This window comes from Lynx rufus, unplaced genomic scaffold (genome assembly GCF_022079265.1).
Source record: "Lynx rufus isolate CCGP_SWC_20201006 ecotype Redwood Valley unplaced genomic scaffold, mLynRuf1.p SCAF_35, whole genome shotgun sequence".
Lineage (NCBI taxonomy): Eukaryota > Metazoa > Chordata > Mammalia > Carnivora > Felidae > Lynx > Lynx rufus.
The window spans coordinates 1,174,866-1,193,957 of record NW_025814851.1 but is presented as its reverse complement, the minus strand read 5'-3'; the positions used below and the strand labels follow the sequence as shown (position 1 = coordinate 1,193,957).

Genomic DNA, 19,092 nt, shown 5'->3' with positions numbered 1-19,092 from the left:
CTTGAATACTGTAAGGAAAAAATGACCAATCACAGGCAAAGGAACCACAAACAACCATTGTCAGAAACAATGGAGACCAGAAAGCAGTGAGACAGCATAATTCATTTTTTTTTTAATTTTTTTTTAACGTTTATTTATTTTTGGGACAGAGAGAGACAGCGCATTAACGGGGGAGGGGCAGAGAGAGAGGGAGACACAGAATCTGAAACAGGCTCCAGGCTCTGAGCCATCAGCCCAGAGCCTGACGCGGGGCTCAAACTCACTGACCGCGAGATCGTGACCTGGCTGAAGTCGGACGCTTAACCGACTGCGCCACCCAGGCGCCCCGAGACAGCATAATTCAAAGTGCTTAAATATAAAACTCTCAGCTGCCAACTTTATATCCAGTAAAACTATGTTTCAAACATGAAACTGAAATAAAAACATTCAAAAATAAACTGAGAGAATGTGTTGCTAGCAGACTTCCCTTATAGGAAATACTAAAAGAAGCTCTACAGGCTGAAAGCAAATAACAACAGGCAGTATTCAGATATTTAAAAAAACAATACTGATGAAGATAATTATGTAGGTAAATACAAAAGACAGAATAATTTCATTGTTCTTTTTTTCCTCTTATTTAAAAAGTAGGGGCACTTGGGTGGCTCAGTCAGTTAAGCGTCCAACTTCGGCTCAGGTCATGATCTCACAGCTCATGAGTTTGAGCCCTACATCAGGCTCTGTGCTGACAGCTCAGAGCCTGCTTCAGATTCTGTGTCTCCCTCTCTCTTTCTGCCCCTCCCCAACTCACACTCTGTCTCTCTCTCAAAAATAAATAAACATTTAAAAAATAAGTAATTGCATCAGGGGCACCTGGATGGCTCAGTTGGTTAAGCGTCCAACTCTGGATTTACACTCAGATCATGATCTCGTGATTTGTGAGTTCGAGCCCCATATTGGGCTCTGCACTGACAATGCAGAGCCTGTCTAGGGTTCTCTCTCTCCCTCTCTCTGCCCCTCCCAGCTTGCTCTTTCTCTGTCTCTCAAAGTAAATAAATAAACTTAAAGTAATTGCATCAAACAATATGTATATAATTGTATTGTTGAGCCTATAACAGAAATATATTTGACGATATCAGCAAAAAGAAAGTGTAGGGAAACAAAGGTGCATTGGAGTAAAAAATGACACCAGATGGTAAATCCATAAGAGAACTAGAAATAATTAGGTTAATACGGCAAAACTATAAATATGTACTCTTTTCTTCGTTCAATGCTTTTATTTACTTTTATTTATTTATTTATTTATTTATTTATTTATTTTTAGTGTTTATTTTTGAGAGAGAGTAAACACAGTGGGGGAGGGGCAGAGAGAGAGGGAGACACAGATCCTGAAGCAGGCTCCAGGCTCTGAGCTGTTAGTGCAGAGCTGGACTTGGGACTCAAACCCACAAACTGTGAGATCATGACCTGAGCTGAAGTCGGATGCTTAACCAACTGAGCCACCCAGATACCCCTCTTCTTTCAACTCTTTTAAAAGAAATAAGATTATATAAAGTAATAATTATGACAGTGTATTCTTGAGTTTGTATAGATGTAACATGTAGAGCAATAATACCACAAAAAAAGAGGGGAGGGAATGGACCTAGATTATAAGATTAAAGTTTTGATAATTATACTGGAATGAAGTTATTGTATGTCTGAAGCAGATACTGTTAAGATGTATATTAGAAGCCCTAGAGAAAAGAACTCAAAAATGTAATTTAAAAATTATTAAATTAAAATTTTACACTAGAAAATATCCACTTAAAAGAAAGAAGACAATAAAGAAGGAATAAAGTATCAAATAACACATGAGACATATACAAAGCAAAATGGCAAATACAAATCTAAACATTAAGTTAATAACATTAAGTTTGAGTGAATTAAATCCAATTGGATTAAAATCCAATCAAAAGGCAGAGATTATCAGATTACATAAGAAACAAAAGCCAGCTATATGCTGTCCACAGTAAACAAGCTTTAGATTCAAACATACAAATAGATGGAAAGTAAAAGGATGGGAAAATATATACATACAAACAACAACCATAAGATTGCTGGAGTGGCTGTAATAACACCAGACAAAATACATATTAAGACAATAAAATGTTACTGGAAAAAGAAGAACATTTTATAATCATAAAATGGTCAGTTCATCAGGGAGCTATAACAATTATAAATATATGCACTTAACAAAAGGGCCCAAAAATATATGAAGTGAGAATTAATAGAAATGAAGGGAAAAACAGACAATTCAACAGTAATAATAAGAGATTTCAATACTCAACTTTCAAAAGAGGATACAACTATACAGAAGATAACAAGGGTATACAATATATGATCTTGTATGTATAAAGGCCTAAACACTCCACAAAATTGCTATTAGAACTAGTAAATGAATTCAGCAAAGTATCAGGGATACAAAGTCAACACACAAAAATCAGTTGCTTTTCCTTTTTTTAAAATGTTTATTTATTTTGGAGAGTGAGAGAGAGAGACAGAGTGTGAGCAGGAAAGGGGCAGAGAGAGAGGGAGACACAGAATCCAAAGCAGGCTCCAGGCTCAGAACTGTCAGCACTGGACCATGAGATCATGACCTGAGCCAAAGTCGGACACTTAACTGGCTGAGCCACCCAGGCGTCCCAGTTGCTTTTCTATTACATGAACATTGAACAGTCTGAAAAGGAAATTACAAAACCAATTCCATTTATAATAACATCAAAAAGAAGAAAATACTTAGGGATTAACTTCAACAGGTTGGTTGAAAGACTTATACAATGAATACAAAGTGTTGCTAACGAAATTGAAGAAGACATAAATAAATGGAAGCACATCTCGTGTACATGGATGGGAAGACTTAATATAGTTAAAATGTTGATACCACCCAAAATTATCTATAGATTGAATGCAATCCCTTCCAAAATCCCAATGACATTTTTGGCAGAAATAGAAAAACCCATCCTAAAATTCATATGGAATCTCGAAGGACCCCAAATAGCCAAAACAATCTTGAAAAAGAAAAAACTGAAGGACTCACGCTTCCTAATTTCAAAACTTGCTACAAAACTACAGTAATCAAAACATTATGGTATTGGCATAAAGATAGATGTATAGACCAATAGAATAGAATAGAGAACCTAGAAATAAATTCTCACATATATATGGTCAAATGATTTTTGACAAGGGTGCCAAGATCATTCAATGAGGACAGGACAGACTTTTCAATAAATGGTGCCAGGAAAACTGGATATCCACAAGCAAAAGACTGAAGTTGGACACTCACCTAACACCACATACACTAATTAACTCGAAGTGGATCAAGAACCTAAACATAAGACCCAAAACAATGAAACTCTTAGAAGAAAATAGGACAAAAGCTTCACAACATTGGATTTGGCAAGGATTTCATGGGTAGGACACCAAAGATAAACCAAAAGAAAAAAATAAATAAATTGGACTTCATGAAAAATTTTTAAATGTATGTGTCAAAATACACTGTTTACATAGTAAAAAGGCAACCCACAGAATGGAAAAAAATATTTGCAAATCATGTATCTGATAAGTGATTAACATCCAGACTATATAGAAAAGTTCTAAAACTCAACAGGAGAAAAACAACTTGATTCCAAAATGGTCAAAGGATTTGAATAAACATTTATTTCCCCAGAGGTGTACAAATGGCAAATAAGTACATGAAAAGATGCTCAACATCACTAATCATTTGGGAAATGTAAAGCAAAACTACAATGAGATACTAACCCATGCCCATTAGGATAGTTACTGTCAAAAAAAAATCCAGAAAATAACAGGTATTGCCAAGGATGTGGAGAAATTGGAATCCTCGTGCATTGTTTGTAGGAATATAAAATGGTATAGCCACTTTGGAAAACAATATGACAGTTCCTCAACAAAATAAAAATATAAATGCCATATGATACAGCAATTTCACTTCTGGGTATATACCCAAAAGAATTTAGAGCAGGGACCTCCCTGCTCCCCCATGTTCATAGCATTATTCACAATGCTCAAAGGTGGAAGCAACCCAAGTGTCCATCACCTGATGAATGGATATGCAAATTATGATATATACATAAAATGAAATATTACTCAACCTTCAAGAAGAAGGATATCTTGGAATATGCTACCACACAGGTGAACCTTGAGGACATTATGCTAAGTGAAATAAGCCAGTCACAAAAAGATAAATATTGTATGATTCCACTGTATGAGGTACTTAGGTAGTCAAAATCATAAAGACAAAAAATAAAATGGTAGCTGCCAGGGGTGGGGGGTGGATAATGAGGGAGTTATTGTTTACCAGGTATAGCATTTCAGTTTTACGAGATGAAAAGAGTTATGGGGATGAACGATGGTGATGGTTGTACAACAATTTGAATGTATTTAATACTACCAAACTGTATGCTTACACATGCTTAAGATGGTAACTTTTGTGTTATGTGTATTTTACCACAACTTTTGAAAAGTGCAAAGAAAGAACTAATAAATGAGTTCAGCAAAGTCACAGGATATAAGATCAATATAAAAATATTAATTGTATACTAATACACTACTAATCAATATTCAAAATATAAAAGAAAACAACTCCTTTTATAATAACATCAAAAGGAATAAAGTGCGCAGGTATAAATTTAACAAAAGAAGTACAAGAATTATACACTGAAAACTACAGTTAAAGAAGAATTAAATAAGTGGAAAGATATCCCTCATTCACGTTTATGAAGACAAAAGATTCTTAAGATGACAATACTCCCCAAATTGGTCTACATATTCAACATAATCCAAAATCCCAGATCTCTTCTTTGCAGAAATTAACAAGTTGACACTAAAAAAATGTAAATTTAAGGAACTCACAGTAACCAAAACAATTTTGAAAAAAAGAACAAAGTTGTAGATTCACGCTTCCCTATTTCAAAATTTATTACAAAACTACAGTAATCAAGACAGTGGTTTACTGGCATAAGGATAGACATATAAATTAATGGAGTACAGTTGAATGTCCAGAAATAAACTTTTCCACTTGTGGTAGATTTAATTTTGACAACAGTACCAGGACAATTCAATGGGGAGAGATAGGCTTTTCAGCAAAGAGTTCTGTGATACTGGATATCCACATGCAAAATTATGAATTAGGATCTCTACCTCACATCATATATAAAAATTAACTCAAAATGTATTATCACAGACCTAAATATAAGAGCTCAAGTTGTAAAACCCTTAAAGATAACAGGTATAAATATTCATGACCTCAGGTTAGGCAATGGTTTCTTAGATATGATGCCAAAAGTGTAAGTGCCAAAAAGATTAACTGGACTAGATCAAAACTTCAAGCTGGTGTTCTGGAGACAATGCTGTGAAGAAAGTGAAAATACCATCCACAGAATATTTGCAAATCATATATCCAATAAGGATATAGTATCCAGAATATATAAAGAATTCTTACAGCTAAACAATAAAAGAAAAATACTTTAATTTTTTAAATGAGCAGAAGATTTGAACAGACATCTCTCCAAAGAAGGTATGCAATTAAGCAGAAAGCACATAAAAGATGCCCACCATCACGGATCATTAGGAAAATGCAAATCAAAAATACAATGACAAGGAAGGAGCTAGAGAGCATAATGCCAAACAAAAGATGTCCGTCAGAGAAAGACAAATACCATGTGATTGCACTCATGTAGAATTTGAGAAACAAATAAAAAGAAACATACCCCCAAACAGACTCTTAGCTATAGAGAACAGATGGTTACCAGAGGGGAGGTGGGTGGGGGGGGGTGGGTGAAATAGGTGAAGGGGATTAAGAGTACACTTATCTTGATGAGCAGTGATAGCAAATAGTAAATAGAATTGTTAAATCACTATATTGTACACCTGAAACTAACTTCTTTTTGTAATTTTTTTTATGTTTACATATTTTTGAGAGAGAGGGAGACAGAGAATACAAAGCAGGCTTCAGGCTCTGAGCTGTCATCACAGAGCCCAATGTGGGGCTGTAACCCACGAACTGTGAGATCACCACCTGAGCCAAAGTCTGACACTTAACTGACTGAGCCACCCAGGTGCCACCACCTGAAACATAATTTAACACTGTATATTAACTATGCTGGAATTAAAATTTAGAGCAATACATAAATATATATCATAAAAAAATTAAAAAATGAAAGATATCCTTCAGATTGAAAGGAAATGACACCAAATAGATAAATTAATGACCACCTGTAAAGGTAATTACATAGGTAATATAAAAAGTGGCATAAGTATATTTTTTCTCATTTCTTCCTTTAACTGATTTATTTTTTTTTAAGATTTTATTTTTAACTAATTGCTGTACCCAACATGGGGCTTGAACTCACAACCCCAAGATTAAGAATCACATGCTCCATGGACTGAGCCAGCTAGGCACCCCTCACTTAACTGATTTAAAAGACCACTGCGTAAAGCAAAAATTATGAAATTGTGTGTTGGTGTTAGAATGAAGGTATAATATATGTGACAATATTACAATGGAGGGAGGAAAGAAGAGAAATATACTGGAGCAATCTCTCTATATTCTACTGGAATTATTTAGTATTAATTTGAAGTAGTGTGTCGATTAAGATGTACATTGCAATCCACAGAGCAACCACTATGAAAATTACCAAAAATATAGTTAAAAAAATTAAAATGCTACATTGGAGAACATCTGTTTAACACAATAGAAGAGTAAAAGGAAAAAGCAAAAAATAAAAAAGGTATGAAACATCTAAACATAACTACATCAAATGTAAATGAATTGAACAATCAAAAGGCAGAGATTGTCAGATTGGGTAAAAAGCATGAATTGTGTACCAGAGATATGCTTTAGATTCAAAGACTCAAATAGATCCAAAAGAAAAGAATAGAAAAAATCTACAATGCAAACAGTAGCCATATGAGAATTGTAATGGCTATAATAATATCAGACAAAATAGACTTTAAGACAAGTAATGTTATTAGATAAAAAAGAATGTTTTGTAGTGTTAAAAGGGTCAATTCATTGTGAAGATATGCCAATTATAGACATATGTACTCCTAACAATGCCCTAACAAATTATAAACATATGTACTCCTAACAAAGTGCATGAAGCATAAAACGATAAAACTTAAGAACAAAATATACTTCAACAGTAACAGTTGAAGTATTCAATACCCTACTCTCAATAATGGCCAGAACAGCTAGACAGAAAATCAGCAAAAATATGGAAGACTTGAGCAACACTGTCAACCAATTTGACCTGACCTGATAAAAATGATGAATTTAAATCCTTTATACACAAAGATTACTCAAAATGGATAATAGATAAAAATCTAATGTTTAAAATTATAAAACTTACAAAAGGAAACATGAGAAAATTTTTATGAATTGGGGTTAGGTGAAGATTTTATAGATACAACAGCTAAAGCACAATGCACTTAAAAAATGGATTTCATCAAAATACCAAATTTGCACTTCAAAAGCCACCATTAAGAAACTGAAAGACAAGCCACAGGAAATATTTATAAATCATATATCTGATAAAGGACTTGTATCCAGAATATATAAAGAACTCTTGCAACTTGTAACAAAACCAACAACCAGTTTAAAAATGAGTGAAAGAGGGACACCTGGCTGGTTCAGTTGGTAGAACATCCAACTCTTTTTTTTTTTAATATTTATTTATTTTGAGAGAGAGAGTGAGTAGGGGAGGGGCAGGGAGAGAGGGAGAGAGATCATCTCAAGCAGGCCCTGTGCTGTCAGCACAGAGCCCAATGAGAGGCTTGATTCCATGAACCATGAGGTCACAACCCCAGCCGAGATCAAGAGCCAGATGTTCAACTGACTGAGCCACCCAGGTGTCCCAAACATGCAACTCTTGATCTCAGGGTCGTGAGTTCAAGCCCACATTGGGTGTGGAACCTACTTAAAAAAAAATCACTCTCTAAGAATGACTAAAAGATGTGAATAGACATTTTGCCATAGAAGATATAAGATTGGAACATAAGCACATGAAAAGATTCTCAAGTTGAGTAATCATTAGGGAAATGCAAATTTAAACCACGATGAAATATCACTCCACTCAGAATGATTGAAAAAAGGTAGACTATAACATATGTAGGTCAAGCTGTGGAGAAATTGGAATTCCCTCCTAAATTGCTGGTGGGAACTAAAATGGTTAGTTACTTTGGAGATTAGTTTGGCATTTTCTTAAAAGGTTAAACATAAATGTATCATTAAGACTCATTTATTTCACTGCTACATACCTACCCAAAAGCATCAAAAACATATATCCACACAAAGACTTGGACATGAATGTTCATAGAAGCATTATTCATAATAGTTAAAAAGTGGAAATAACTCAAATATCTGTCAACTGGTAGATGGATAAACTAGAGGTATATCCATCAGTGAAATATCACTCAGCAGCAAAATCCAACAAATTACTGATACATGCCAGAGCATGTAAAATCATTATGCTATATGGTAGTGAAAGAAATCAAAGAAGGAAAGTTCATGGACTGGAAGACTTACCATAGTAAAGCTGTCGTTTCTCCTCACATTGACCTATAGGTTTAATGTAATTTCTGTAGGAAGAAAGATTTTTTTTAATGCAAGATTTTTTTGTGTGGACATAGATGAACTTATTCTAAAATTTATATTGAAAGGCACAGGTCTTACAGTAGCTAAAACAATCTTGATAAAGAAGAAAAAAGTGTAGGAATCACTCTACCCAATATTGAGGCATAGTATATAGCTAAAGTAATCAAGACAGTGGCGGTATTTGCTAAGGTATAAACACATTGGTTAATGGAAGAAAATAAAGAACCCAGAAACAGAGCCACACAAATACAGTCAACTGGTTGTTGACAGAGGAGCAGAAACAATTCAGTTGACAAAGGATAGCCTTTCAACAAATGGTAGTGGAGCAATGGGACACCCGTAAGCCAAAAACAAAAGCAAAACCTCCTTGATCTAAACCTCACACCTTATACAAAAATTAACTCAAAATAGATCATAGACTTAAAATATAAACATAAAATTATATAAGTTTTAGAAAAAATACAAAGTCTTCAGGAACTAGAGTTAGGCAGACTTTTTAGACTTATAACCAAAAGCACAGTTCATAGAAGGAAAAATTAATAAATTGGACCTCCTTAGAACTAAAAACTTTTGCCAGTTGAGGCTCTCTTCTTCCCTCCTTCACTGTCCCATCCACCCCTCAGCCCCAATCCCCCACTCCTCCCCAGTAGACCCTCCTGCCAGGACTCAGTGCCTGGCACCAGGCTTCCAGTTGCTAGGCTCCCCTGTGGCCACAGGGCACGGAGTTGGCCAGCACCTGCGGGAGGGGAGTTGGGAGATAGGGCCAGCTCAGGAAGCCACCTGGTGCTAATAACAGGGAGCAGCTGCAGCCTGGGTGGTCGAGCGCTCAGCAAGCGGGGTAGAGTCGATTGTACAGCGTTCCACAGTGAACAGCCCAGGGAGAAACAGTAAAGTCATGGAGCCTAGAAATGAACTGGCCTCCTTGAGCATGCCCAAGCCCTGGTGCCAGGCCTGTGTCCCAGCACTGAGGGCTTCCTCATCCATGAAGGCTTTGATCCCAGGCTGGATGTAGGCCCCTACTCCTGGGCTATGGAGCACCTTCTTTGTAAGAAGACAATGTTTGCTTATTTGGCACATGAAGCTGAGCTACAGGCACTGACCTTGACCCTGGAAACTTCAAGATATTTTTTGATCATGCTGAGAAAAATGAGCCTTGGCCTCCAGGCCCGATAAGGCAAAAATTCCTCTTATGTAGAATAGTGCTGGTTCCTGAGGACTTGAATGCCTGCAACCCCAGGGGGATTAGCGAAAAGCAGTCTTGTTTTCCTGCTCAGAACAGAGTGGCTGCCTTGAACACCTCTCATTGTGATTCACGCCAATTTGAAGAAATAGTTCAGCTGCTGTGTGCTGGCCTTTCTCCTATTTGTGGTCATCTGTGTGTGGCAGGAGAAGAAAGAGAGTAACTATGATTCCCTTAAATTGCAAACCAAAGGATTCCAGATGTTGAGAAGTCTGGAGAAACAGTCTGTGACTTCAAGCAGCAACCAGGCTCTCAGCAGTCCCCAGGACCCAGCTAAGGCCAAGCCAGAGGCCTCCTTCCAAGTGTGGAACAAGAACAGCTCTTCCAAAAACCTTATCACCAGTCTTCAGAAAATCTGGAGAAATTATCTGAACCTTAAGAAGTACAAAGTATCTTATAATAAGAGGCCAAGGCGGGGGCCAAGTTCAGTGCAGAGGCCCTGCGCTGCCACCTCTGGGACCATGTGAATGTATCCATAGTAGAGGCCACAGATTTTCCCTTTAGCCTCTCCAAATGGGAGGGTTTTCTGCCCAAGGAGAACATTGGAACCAAGGCTGGGCTGTGGGGCAGGTATGCTGCTGTCTCATCAGCAGGATCTCTGAAGTCCTCCCAGATGGGCCAAGAAATAGAGATCATGATGCAGTCCTGGGGTTTAGTGGGGTGCCTACAGCCCATTTCCAACAAGATGTGGGCACGAAAACCACCATTTGCCTGATGAACTCTCAGTTGGTCACCACTGAAGGGCACTTCCTCACAGACAGTTTATACAGTGAGGGAATCCGAATTGTGTGAGACCCATCTGTTTACCATTCAGATATACCACAGTGGTACCAGAGCCCTAACTACAGCTTCTTTGGGAACTGTAAGAGCTGTTGGCAAGCTGCATCCTGATCAGCCCTTTTACAACCTCTAGCCCGAGATGCTTTGGGAGCTGTGGGACGTCATTCAGAAGTCTCCCCAGCAGAGATTCAGCCAAATCCCCCATCCTCTGGGATGCTTGGCATCATCATAATCATCATGATATTGTGTGACCAGGTGGTTATTTACGAGTTCTTCCCGTCCAAGCACAGACCGACCTGTGCTACTACTACCAGAAGTTTTTTGGCAGCATCTGCACAATGAGCACCTACCACCTGCTCCTCTTTGAGAAGAATTTGGTGAAGTACCTCAACCAGGGCACAGACGAGGACATTAACCTGCTTGGGAAAGCTACAGTGCCTGGCTTCTGGACAATTTGCTACTGAGCATTAGCTCCCTGGTCAGGTCACCTTGCTGTTCTCCACCAAGCCTGGGCAGACCACATTCCTGAATGATCCCAGCCTGCACTATGGGCCTTCTGTCAGCAAAAGCCCCAGGATGCAGGAGCCCAGTGGCAAGAAGCCAGGTCCAGCCTGCCATGTAGCTGCAGAGGCGTGTGAGCCCAAATCCTCCTACCACACACATGTACACATATCTAGCATTCTTTTCCACGCACTGGTGAATGCAAGATCCACCTTTCCCACCAGGGCATCCCAATAGCACTGGAATGGTGCTATTCTCACAAACCAGCTCTCTCTATTGCTTGAAATCTGTAACTAGACATTGATTTCATGTGTTAGAGAAATTCTCCCAAATTATGATTGTGTCCTGGTATAGGGTGGCTCTGGGGGGCCAGCAAGTGGCCTGGGACATAGGAAACATGCTCGATTCCTCCAGAACAAAGTTGCCCCCAAGGTCCATGTCCCTGGGAGAGGTGGTGTGCCTATCACTCTAGCAGGTTTGGTGTGTTCTTACTTAGCCTGGGTGCTTATAGGCAAAGGATGTTGATGAACCCACAGCCATTTCCATATAGAGATTAGAAGGACACAAAGGCACAGTCTCAATCCTCCAGTTCCTCGGGAGAGAGACAGGGGGATTCGGTCTGCTCAGTGTATGGGGGATGTATGGAAAGGCTGACTTGCCATTCTATCTGCCTGCACACTTGGGAGGGGCCACATACTTGCTGTGTCTGTGGGTCGGAGAGGGCATCACAGAGCTGGGGCTGTGGAGGAGATTTTAGAGGAAGAGGAGAAACATATCAGGCAGATTTTGAGTCACTTGAATTATGTTTTTCTTTCTGCCTTTATTGCCTGTATTTATTCTCTAAGGTCTGCCTGAACTTAAAGGCTCAGATTATTTTTTGAGGAAACCACTACCCCTGTGTGAGGCAGCAAGTGCAGCCCCATGGCAGACACTAGGCAAGACAGATGCCAAAAGCCTGATTTGTCCAGGCTCAGCCTAGCCTGACCCTACCCTGCAGCTGGGTTTGCACACCATGTCCACTGCTTCCTTGTTAATGCCCATCCCACGCCCTCCTGACTGCCATCTTGTTTTTCCCCTTTAAAGTAGTAGTTTTTTTCCCCTTTCTCTAATTACTTTCAGGTGTTTTCTACTTTAAAAGTATCCTGGGGGCGCCTGGGTGGCGCAGTCGGTTAAGCGTCCGACTTCAGCCAGGTCACGATCTCGCGGTCCGTGAGTTCGAGCCCCGCGTCGGGCTCTGGGCTGATGGCTCGGAGCCTGGAGCCTGTTTCCGATTCTGTGTCTCCCTCTCTCTCTGCCCCTACCCCGTTCATGCTCTGTCTCTCTCTGTCCCCAAAAAAATAAATAAACGTTGAAAAAAAAAATTTAAAAAAAAAAAAATAAAAGTATCCTGACCCGACAGTTTCTTTGACCTTCATGGGCCTGTTGTGGAATGTCCCTGTGGAGTGGGGATGTGGTTCCTCAGAATTTAAAATCACTCTCAGAAGTCAGACCCTTAGAGATCATAACTCCTTATCAGACCACCATGCCCTGCACCCCTCCAGCAAGGGAGCAACGTCAGTCTCCAGACAATTCTTACTACCATGGTCTGCAAACATGCTTCCGGGTAGTTTTGCTACCCCCTCCCTGAGTGGAGCACCACATTGGACTGGTCTGGCCCCCAGTGCAAAGAAGGTAAAGGACTCACTCGTGGTCACAAAGTAATGCTGTAGACAATGGAGTACTACGTGGCAATGAGAAAGAATGAAATATGGCCCTTTATAGCAACATGGATGGAACTGGAGAGTGTGATGCTAAGTGAAATAAGCCATACAGAGAAAGACAGATACCATATGGTTTCACTCTCATGTGGATCCTGAGAAACTTAACAGAAACCCATGAGGGAGGGGAAGGAAAAAAAAAAGAGGTTAGAGGGGGAGAGAGCCAAAGCATAAGAGACTCTTAAAAACTGAGAACAAACTGAGGGTTGATGGAGGGTGGGAGGGTGGGGAGAGTAGGTGATGGGCATTGAGGAGGGCATCTTTTGGGATGAGCACTGAGTGTTGTATGGAAACCAATTTGACAATAAATTTCATATATTAAAAAATAAATAAAATAAAATAAAATAAAATAAAATAAAATAAAATAAAATAAAATAAAATAAAATAAAATAAAATAAAATAAAAAAGTAATGCTGTAGAGCCAGGGCTCCTAGACCCAGGATTCTGGACTCCTGGCCTCATGTGCTTAAGGGCCTCTTAAACGTGAGCTCTAGACCAGCCGTCTGGGAGCTGGAGTGCTCACTTGCTGCCAAATCCTTGGCTTATATAAGCAGTAGAAAGAGATCTGAAGGGAGAAGCCCTGGGTTTTCAAATCAATGATCTCCTGTTTACTAGCTGTGGCACCATGGGCATATTCTCCTGAGACTGTTTCCACATCTGTAAAACAGAGGTGATGAGCCTACCTCAGGACTGTTGTGAGGGTTACAGGAAACAGCTTTCCTGGTTCTGTACTTGGCACATAGCAGGTGCTCTGTACATTGTGGTTTCCTTCCTTCCTTCCTTCCTTCCTTCCTTCCTTCCTTCCTTCACTAAGGATCTGCTCTGTGCTCATACCTGGGGAGGAAATTGCTTTGAGGGAGGCCAGAGAGGGGGTCCTGTCCTCAAGGAATTAACCATCCTATTGGGAGACAACAACTACCCTGCCTGGAACACCCGGGAAAACATCTGAGGTAGTAGAGGGTGAAGAACATGCCTCTCCTCTACCTCCTCCCTGCATGCAGGTCCTGCCTGATTCTGCTTGGGAACTGGTGGAGCACTTGGGCCACTTACTGCTATGTGGAGCGAATCTTTTCCACCTCTCTGGGACCATGAATTCCTGGCTTACTTTTTATAAAAAGTAATCTCTACACCCAATATGGGGCTTAAACTCACAACCCTGAGATCAAGAGTTGTGTGCTCTACTGACTGAGCCAGCCAGGCACCTCTCCGGCTTGTTTTATGCTCTGATTGATGCACTCACTGCAATCTTTGAATCACAAACAGTGAGTGAGAGGAAGGTGGCATTCCATCAGCAAGAGATAGGCATTCGTGTGGACACTGAGATGCTAGCTTTTAATTATTATTAATATAAGGGATCAGATTAAGTGTGATTCTAGGTCTACAGAACTTTTAATTCCATGTTCTCTCTATACAGAAACTAATAAATTGCAAATACGATAGGGGTATTATTGTTGGTCTGGTGAGATGTTTAATATTTGTGACAGATAACTTAAAAATGATGACTGAGTGCTACAGGAAAGTCCCTGTCCATAAGGGATTCTGTCTTCATCGGTAGCCATCTATGCATCCTATATCATGAGGTTCCCCAATCCTTCCACCGATCACATAAGCTATTCACATTGGTTTGGAGACCTCAATCTCAGAAGCTTCTGAAACATGCCTAATCTAATTCTGAATTACCCAAAGATTATGTAAAATTTTTCAATAAATGGCATTTAAAAAAATACTTTTATCAGTTGAAAGAAAGCCCATGTGAAGAGGATGAAATTAGAATGTGGGCAAAATACATGAATAGACATTTCTCCAAAGAGGATATACCATAGCAAATAAAATAAACACATGAAAATATGTTCAGTATCATTAGCCATTAGGGAAATGCAAATTAAAACCATAGTGAGATATCATTACACAGCTATCAGAATGGCTAATATAAGAAGTAATGATAATACCACATGCTGGGGGTATGTGGAGAAACTGGATCATTCAAATGGTGGTTTTGGAAATGTAAAATGCTACATCCACTTTGGAAAACAATTTGTCAGGTTTTTTTTTAAGAAGGTCCAATGCAGGGCTTGAACTCAAAACCCTGAGATCAAGACCTGAGCTGAGATCAAGAGTCAGATGCTTAATTGACTGAGCCGCCCAGACATCCCCAATTCGTCAATTTCTTTAAAAATAACTATACAACCCAGAAATTGCACTCTTGGGCATTTATCGCAAAGAAATGAAATTTTATGTAGCCACAGAAACCTGTACATTAATGTTTATAGCATCTTTATTCTTAATACTCCCAAATTAGAAACAACCCCGATGTCTTTCAACAGATGAATTGTTCAAGTATTGCACATACATACCATGGAATTCTACTGACCAATAAAAAGCAACAAACTTTAGATAACACACAATAAGTTGGATGAATCTTAAGGGAATTATGCTAAGTTAAAAAAGCCAGTCCCAAAATATTACATGCTATGTGACATTGTTGAAATGACAGAATTATGGAAATGGAGAACAGATTAGTGACTTCCAGGAGTTAGGAACATGGATTGGGAAGAGGGTGGGTGTGGTTATAAAAGACAATATGAGGGATCCTTGTGGTGATGGAACTGTTTTTTATCTTGACTGGGTCAGTGTCAGTATCCTGGCTGTGATGTTGTATTATATTTTGCAAGATAATACCATTAGGAGAACTAGGTAAAATGTTCGAGGGATCCCTCTGTTTTACTCCTTACAACTGCATGTGAATCTACAACCATATCAATCTTAAAAGTTGAATTAAAATAAAAACTATGCTAAGGAAAGAAGCAAATTACAAAAGACCACGAAATTCCATTTGTATGAAATGTCCAGCAAGGCAAATCTATGGAGATAGAAGTAGATAAGTGGTTGCCTTCAGGGTGGAAATGAGGAGTGACTACATGTGAGCACAAGGGATCTTTCTGGGGCAATGAAAATATTCTAAAACTCAATTGTGATGACAGTTGCACAACTCTGTAAATGTACTAAATATTAAATTCTATACTTAACAATGGATGAATTTTATGGTATGTAAATTATACCTCAACAAAAAAATTAGAATAAGTTTCTGTATATGTAAAATTTTTGCAAAATAAAGTATTTATTTTAAAAATTGAGTAGTGTTGGGGCGCCTGGGTGGCTCAGTTGTTTAAGGATCCGACTTCAGCTCAGGTCATGATCTCACAGTTTGTGAGTTCAAGCCCCGTGTTGGGCTCTGTGCTGACAGCTCAGAGCCTGGAGCTTGCTTCAGATTCTGTGTCTCCCTCTCTTTCTGCCCCACCCCCTGCTCACGCTCTGTCTCTCAAAAATAAATAAACGTTAAAAAAAATTGAGTAGTGTTGGAGCACCTGGGTGGGTCAGTCAGTTAAGCGTCCAACTTCAGCTCAGGTCATGATCTCACAGTTCATGAGTTCTGTGCTGACAACTCAGAGCCTGGAGCCTTCTTCAGATTCTCTCTCTCTCTCTCTCTCTCTCTCTCTCTCTCAAATAAACATTAAAACATAGCTTTGTATGATGGCAGATGTTTGCTACACTTGTGAGCAGAACGTAATGTATAAACTTAAGTCACTGAGTTGTATACCTGAAACTAATGTAACATTGTGTCAACTATACTCAAATGAAAAAAAAAAATTTAATGAAAAGATGTTCAGCGTCGCTCCTTATCAGGGAAATACAAATCAAAACCACACTCAGGTATCACCTCACGCCAGTCAGAGTGGCCAAAATGAACCAATCAGGAGACTATAGATGCTGGAGAGGATGTGGAGAAACGGGAACCCTCTTGCACTGTTGGTGGGAATGCAAATTGGTGCAGCCGCTCTGGAAAGCAGTGTGGAGGTTCCTCAGAAAATTAAAAATAGACCTACCCTATGACCCAGCAATAACACTGCTAGGAATTTACCTAAGGGATACAGGAGTACTGATGCATAGGGGCACTTGTACCCCAATGTTCATAGCAGCACTCTCAACAATAGCCAAATTATGGAAAGAGCCTAAATGTCCATCAACTGATGAATGGATAAAGAAATTGTGGTTTATATACACAATGGAATACTACGTGGCAATGAGAAAAAATGAAATATGGCCTTTTGTAGCAACGTGGCTGGAACTGGAGAGTGTGATGCTAAGTGAAATAAGCCATACAGAGAAAGACAGATACCATATGGTTTCACTCTTATGTGGATCCTGAGAAACTTAACAGGAACCCATGGGGGAAGGGAAGAAAAAAAAAAAAAAAAGAGGTTAGAGTGGGAGAGAGCCAAAGCATAAGAGACTGTTAAAAACTGAGAACAAACTGAGGGTTGATGGGGGGTGGGAGGGAGGAGAGGGTGGGTGATGGGTATTGAGGAGGGCACCTTTTGGGATGAGCACTGGGTGTTGTATGGAAACCAATTTGACAATAAATTTCATATATAAAAAAAAAATTTTAAGAAAATGAAACAAAAATGTTTTTGAAAAGTATTTAATGAATGAGGCATTCTCATAGTATAATGAGTGAAAAAAGTATATATATTATATATTTATAATATATAAAAGTATATATATTATATAAATAATATATACAATTAGTGATATTATTAGATATATTATTAGATGTATATACTAATATATTATACTGTACTATACTATTATTAGGTATATTATTAGATATATACATTATATACAATATATAATACATATATAATGTAATAGAGAAAATTGAGATTTGAGAGGTTAGGAAGAAAAAAGCCAAAATCATAACAAACATAACAGTGGTAATATCTGAATGGTAAGAGTAAAAATCACTTCAGTTTTTATCTTTTGTTTTCTTTATACTTTTCTGTTGCATTTTTTACATTTTCTTAATGATAATGAACTTGAGCTTTTGAAGTAAGAATGAAATCATAAATTTTATTTTAAAATTAAAAGAAGTGGATAAAAGCAGAGACTACCATATTTTAAAACATATTTAAGTTAGAGTGGGAGAGAGCCAAAGCATAAGAGACTCTTAAAAACTGAGAACAAACTGAGGGTTGATGGGGGGTGGGAGGGAGGGGAGAGTGGGTGATGGGTATTGAAGAGGGCATCTTTTGGGATGAGCACTGGGTGTTGTATGGAAACCAATTTGACAATAAATTTCATATATTAAAAAAAAAAGAAAATTAAACTCAACCAAAAAAAACATATTTAAAATGTAGACTAGCATTGTACTGGCATGAGAAATAAATATAGAATAAATAAGTAGAAACAGATCTTTGTACATATGAGAATTTAATATATGATATGGGGGCTTCACCAAATAGTAAAGGAAGAATTCGACCATAATTGTCTCAGTTACAATGGTAACCAAGAGTGCTACTATGACAGGCACTAGGCTAGGTGTTTTTACATGCATTTTCTCTTTTACCTATTATAACCTTTTGAGAGGTAGGTAAAATTAGCCCCATTTTAGAGATGAGGGAGGGAACTAAAGCCCCTAGACACTAAAGTGTTTGCCCAGAGTGACATAGAAAAATAGTAGAGGGGCACCTGGGTGGCTCAGTCTGTTGAGTGTCCAACTCTTGGTTTCAGCTCAGGTCATGATCTCATGGTTCACGAGATCGAGACTTACATCGGCCTCTACACTGGCCGTGGGAAGTCTACTTGGAATTCTCTATCTCCCTCTCTTTGCCCCTTCCCCACTCATTCTCTCTCTCTCTCTTTCTCTCAATAAATACATAAACATTAAAAAAAAAAAAAAAAAGAAAAGAAGTAGTAGGACCTAGATTGGAACCCAGTATGTCAGGCTCCCAAGTCTGTATTCTTTGCTACCATGTTCTATGTATATAAAGTTTATGTCAGGGTGTCTAGAATACAAGAGGCATTTAGTAAATGTTGTTCCTATGAGTAACTTATAGTTTGCTGCATATACTGTAATATATATATATATATATATACACACACACACATACATATACATATATATGTATATATATATAATGATTGTGTGTAGTATATATAATAATGTAAATACTACTAATAGTAATAAAGCTGTCTTGTAATTGAGATTGAGGAACTTCCATGGGAAATTAGTACTCCTGTGGTTATACAAAATTAATCCCCAACGGAATCATATAATTTAAAAAATAACACATGATGAGCATTACTAAATATTGGTTGATTTAATAATTACTATTTCCTGCTATCTC

The 19,092-nt window shown here is 38.4% G+C and overlaps 1 protein-coding gene and 1 pseudogene across 1 annotated transcript in view; both read left to right on the top strand.

The window, feature by feature from the left end:
* Positions 1–19,092, top strand: part of FAM120C (family with sequence similarity 120C) — a 111,633-nt gene that overhangs the window by 77,558 nt on the left and 14,983 nt on the right. The window lies entirely within an intron of this gene.
* LOC124522286 (beta-galactoside alpha-2,6-sialyltransferase 1-like) lies at positions 9,750–12,291 on the top strand (annotated as a pseudogene).